Raw genomic sequence first — 6,000 nt, 5'->3', positions numbered from 1 at the left:
TCTATTGTAATTTTGTTCATAGAATTTTTATCTTGTTCATAGAATTTTTATAATTTTTTTCTGTTGTAATTTTGTTCATAGAATAAGAAGAGAAAGTGTTTAATAGAATTAGTTAGAAAAATAATAAAAGTAGTTAAACTAGTTTATTTTTAGTAAGTACTACTTTATTCTATTTATAGTAAGTGCTTAGTAGTTGAACTATTTGATTTAATAAAACTAGTTTACTTTACTATAGAAGTAGTTTATTTTTAGCATGAAAATTAATAGAACTAGTTTATTTTTTTAGTTAAAGCAATTATTCCCGCATCGACGTCGACGATGTCAATCCCGCATCCTCGTCGTCGACTCGGCGGAGGAGGCCGGCTTGATCAGAGGGGCCATGTCCGGGATTGGGCTCCGCCGGGCTGGTTTTGGGAGGTGTTACCTTCCGGGGGGCGTAGGTTGGTGAGGAGCCAACCCGTCATTGACCCGATCCTTGTTTGGTGGCGGTCTCGTGGGCCAGTGATGGTGCCGAGGCTTCCAGACACCGCGGAGGTGGTACGTCACCGTGTCAGCGAGGAGGACGAGCACATCCGTCGCTACATGGTTGCGTTGGAGTGCAGGTTCGACAATACCTGTCAGGTTCTTCAGGGATCTCACTGGAGCTATGATCCTGTGATGGTTCCTTCTCTTTGGGTATCCACCGCCTGTCAGGTTCTTCAGGAAAAGGGGGCTGCACCCCTTGTCCAATTCGGACCAGAGGGGGCGCGCGCCTCCTTCCTTTTGGCCTCTCTCCTCTATTCCCGTATGGCCCAATAAGGCCCAATACTTCTCCCGGTAAATTCCCGTAACTCCCCGGTACTCCGAAAATACCCGAATCACTCGGAATCTTTCCGATGTCCGAATATAGTCGTCCAATATATCGATCTTTACGTCTCGACCATTTCGAGACACCTCGTCATGTCCTCGATCTCATCCGGGACTCCGAACTACCTTCGGTACATCAAATCACATAACTCATAATACAAATCGTCATCGAACTTTAAGCGTGCGGACCCTACGGGTTCGAGAACTATGTAGACATGACCGAGACACGTCTCCGGTCAATAACCAATAGTGGAACCTGGATGCTAATATTGGCTCCTACATACTCTACGAAGATCTTTATCGGTCAAACCGCATAACAACATACGTTGTTCCCTTTGTCATTGGTATGTTACTTGCCCGAGATTCGATCGTCGGTATCTCAATACCTAGTTCAATCTCGTTACCGGCAAGTCTCTTGTTGGGAATCGTAGCATAATTTAAAATTTTCCTACGCTCACCAAGATGCAACTATGGAGTCTACTAGCAACGAGGGGAAAGGAGTGGATCTACATACCCTTGTAGATCGCGAGCGGAATCATTCCAATGAACGTGGATGACGGAGTCGTACTCGCCGTGATCCAAATCACCGATGACCGAGTGCCGAACGGACGGCACCTCCGCGTTCAACACACGTACGGTGCAGCGACGTCTCCTCCTTCTTGATCCAGCAAGGGGGAAGGAGAGGTTGATGGAGATCCAACAGCACGACGGCGTGGTGGTGGATGTAGCGGGTCTCCGGCAGGGCTTCGCCGAGCTTCTGCGAGAGAGAGAGAGGTGTTGCAGGGGAGGAGGGAGGCGCCCAAGGCTTAGATCTTGCTGCCCTCCCTTCCCCCCACTATATATAGGGCCAAGGGAGAGGGGGGGCGCAGCCTTGCCCCTTCCTTCAAGGAAGGGTGCGGCCAGGGGGGAGTCCTTCCCCCCCAAGGCACCTCGGAGGTGCCTTCCCCCTTTAGGACTCTCCCTTCTTTCTTATCTCTTGCGCATGGGCCTCTTGGGGCTGGTGCCCTTGGCCCATATAGGCCAAGGCGCACCCCTTACAGCCCATGTGGCCCCCCGGGGCTGGTGGACCCCCGGACCCCTTTCGGCACTCCCGGTACAATACCGATAAAGCGCGAAACTTTTCCGGCGACCAAAATAAGACTTCCCATATATAAATCTTTACCTACGGACCATTCCGGAACCTCTCGTGACGTCCGGGATCTCATCCGGGACTCCGAACAACTTTCGGGTTTCCGCATACATATATCTCTACAACCCTAGCGTCACCGGACCTTAAGTGTGTAGACCCTACGGGTTCGGGAGACATGCAGACATGACCGAGACGCCTCTCCGGTCAATAACCAACAGCGGGATCTGGATACCCATGTTGGCTCCCACATGTTCCACGATGATATCATCGGATGAACCACGGTGTCGAGGATTCAATCAATCCGTATGCAATTCCCTTTGTCAATCGGTATGTTACTTGCCCGAGATTCGATCGTCGGTATCCCAATACCTTGTTCAATCTCGTTACCGGCAAGTCTCTTTACTCGTACCGCAATGCATGATCCCGTGACTAACGCCTTAGTCACATTGAGCTCATTATGATGATGCATTACCGAGTGGGCCCAGAGATACCTCTCCGTCACACGGAGTGACAAATCCCAGTCTCGATCCGTGCCAACCCAACAGACACTTTCGGAGATACCCGTAATGCACCTTTATAGTCACCCAGTTACGTTGTGACGTTTGGCACACCCAAAGCACTCCTACGGTATCCGGGAGTTGCACGATCTCATGGTCTAAGGAAAAGATACTTGACATTGGAAAAGCTCTAGCAAACGAAACTACACGATCTTTTATGCTATGCTTAAGTTGGGTCTTGTCCATCACATCATTCTTCTAATGATGTGATCCCGTTATCAATGACATCCAATGTCCATAGTCAGGAAACCATGACTATCTGTTGATCAACGAGCTAGTCAACTAGAGGCTTACTAGGGACAGGTTGAGGTCTATGTATTCACACATGTATCACGATTTCCGGACAATACAATTATAGCATGAATAATAGACAATTACCATGAACAAAGAAATATAATAATAACCATTTATTATTGCCTCTAGGGCATATTTCCAACAGTCTCCCACTTGCACTAGAGTCAATAATCTAGTTACATTGTGATGAATCGAACACCCATTGCGTCCTGGTGTTGATCATGTTTTGCCCTAGGGAGAGGTTTAGTCAACGGATCTGCTACATTCAGGTCCGTGTGCACTTTACAAATATCTATGTCTCCATTTTGAACACTTTCACGAATGGAGTTGAAGCGACGCTTGATATGTCTGGTCTTCCTGTGAAACCTGGGCTCCTTCGCAAGGGCAATAGCTCCAGTGTTGTCACAAAAGAAAGTCATTGGGCCCGACGCATTGGGAATCACCCCTAGGTCGGTAATGAACTCCTTCATCCAGACTGCTTCCTGTGCTGCCTCCGAGGCTGCCATGTACTCCGCTTCACATGTAGATCCCGCCACGACGCTTTGCTTGCAACTGCACCAGCTTACTGCTCCTCTATTCAATATATACACGTATCCGGTCTGTGACTTCGAGTCATCCAGATCTGTGTCGAAGCTAGCGTCGACGTAACCCTTTACGACGAGCTCTTCGTCACCTCCATAAACGAGAAACATATCCTTAGTCCTCTTCAGGTACTTCAGGATATTCTTGACCGCTGTCCAGTGTTCCTTGCCGGGATTACTTTGGTACCTTCCTACCAAACTTACGGCAAGGTTTACATCAGGTCTGGTACACAGCATGGCATACATAATAGACCCTATGGCCGAGGCATAGGGGATGACACTCATCTGTTCTATATCTTCTGCCGTGGTCGGGCATTGAGCCGTGCTCAATTGCACACCTTGCAATACAGGCAAGAACCCCTTCTTGGACTGATCCATACTGAACTTCTTCAATATCTTGTCAAGGTATGTACTCTATGAAAGACCAATGAGGCGTCTTGATCTATCTCTATAGATTTTGATGCCTAATATATAAGCAGCTTCTCCAAGGTCCTTCATTGAAAAACACTTATTCAAATAGGCCTTTATACTTTCCAATAATTCTACATCATTTCCCATCAATAATATGTCATCCACATATAATATGAGAAATGCTACAGAGCTCCCACTCACTTTCTTGTAAACACAGGCTTCTCCATAAGTCTGTGTAAACCCAAACGCTTTGATCATCTCATCAAAGCGAATGTTCCAACTCCGAGATGCTTGCACCAGCCCATAGATTGAGCGTTGGAGCTTGCATACTTTGTTAGCATTCTTAGGATCGACAAAACCTTCCGGCTGCATCATATACAACTCTTCCTTAAGGAAGCCGTTAAGGAATGCCGTTTTGACGTCCATCTGCCATATCTCATAATCATAGTATGCGGCAATTGCTAACATGATTCGGACGGACTTCAGCTTCGCTACGGGTGAGAAAGTCTCATCGTAGTCAACCCCTTGAACTTGTCGATAACCCTTAGCGACAAGTCGAGCTTTGTAGATGGTCACATTACCATCTGCGTCCGTCTTCTTCTTAAAGATCCATTTGTTTTCTATGGCTCGCCGCTCATCGGGCAAGTCAGTCAAAGTCCATACTTTGTTTTCATACATGGATTCTATCTCGGATTTCATGGCTTCTAGCCATTTGTCGGAATCCGGGCCCGCCATCGCTTCTTCATAGTTCGAAGGTTCACCGTTGTCTAACAACATGATTTCAAGGACAGGGTTGCCGTACCACTCTGGTGCGGAACGTGTCCTTGTGGACCTACGAAGTTCAGTGGCAACTTGATCCGAAGCTTCATGATCATCATCATTAACTTCCTCCCCCGTCGGTGTAGGCACCACAGGAACATTTTCCCGCGCTGCGCTATTTTCCGACTCGGAAGGGGTGACTATCACCTCATCAAGTTCCACTTTCCTCCCACTCAATTCTTTCGAGAGAAACTCCTTCTCTAGAAAGGACCCGTTCTTGGCAACGAAGATCTTGCCTTCGGATCTGAGGTAGAAGGTGTACCCAATAGTTTCCTTAGGGTATCCTATGAAGACGCATTTTTCCGATTTGGGTTCGAGCTTTTCAGGTTGAAGTTTCTTGACATAAGCATCGCATCCCCAAACTTTTAGAAACGACAGCTTAGGTTTCTTCCCAAACCATAATTCATACGGTGTCGTCTCAACGGATTTAGACGGTGCCCTATTTAAAGTGAATGCGGCAGTCTCTAAAGCATAACCCCAAAATGAGAGCGTAAATCGGTAAGAGACATCATAGATCGCACCATATCCAATAGAGTGCGATTACGACGTTCGGACACACCATTTCTCTGAGGTGTTCCAGGCGGCGTGAGTTGTGAAACTATTCCACATTTCCTTAAGTGTGTACCAAATTCGTGACTTAAATATTCTCCACCACGATCTGATCGTAAGAATTTTATTTTCCTGTCACGTTGATTCTCAACCTCACTCTGAAATTCCTTGAACTTTTCAAAGGTTTCAGACTTGTGTTTTATTAGGTAGACATACCCATATCTACTTAAATCATCAGTGAGAGTGAGAACATAACGATATCCTCCGCGAGCCTCAACACTCGTTGGACCACACACATCGGTATGTATGATTTCCAATAAGTTGGTTGCTCGCTCCATTGTTCCGGAGAACGGAGTCTTGGTCATCTTACCCATGAGGCATGGTTCGCACGTGTCAAATGATTCGTAATCAAGAGACTCCAAAAGTCCATCTGCATGGAGCTTCTTCATGCGCTTGACACCAATGTGACCAAGGCGGCAGTGCCACAAGTATGTGGGACTATCGTTATCAACTTTACATCTTTTGGTATTCACACTATGAACATGTGTAACATCACGTTCGAGATTTATCAAAAATAAACCATTGACCAGCGGGGCATGACCATAACATATCTCTCAAATAAATAGAACAACCATTATTCTCAGATTTAAATGAGTAGCCATCTCGAATTAAACGAGATCCAGATACAATGTTCATGCTCAAAGCTGGCACTAAATAACAATTATTGAGGTTTAAAACTAATCCCGTGGGTAGATGCAGAGGTAGCGTGCCGACGGCGATCACATCGACCTTGGAACCATTCCCGACGTGCATC

This window comes from Aegilops tauschii, chromosome 2 (assembly GCF_002575655.3).
Source record: "Aegilops tauschii subsp. strangulata cultivar AL8/78 chromosome 2, Aet v6.0, whole genome shotgun sequence".
Taxonomy (NCBI): domain Eukaryota; kingdom Viridiplantae; phylum Streptophyta; class Magnoliopsida; order Poales; family Poaceae; genus Aegilops; species Aegilops tauschii.
The sequence above is the reverse complement of the archived record's forward strand: the minus strand, read 5'-3'. Positions refer to the sequence as shown.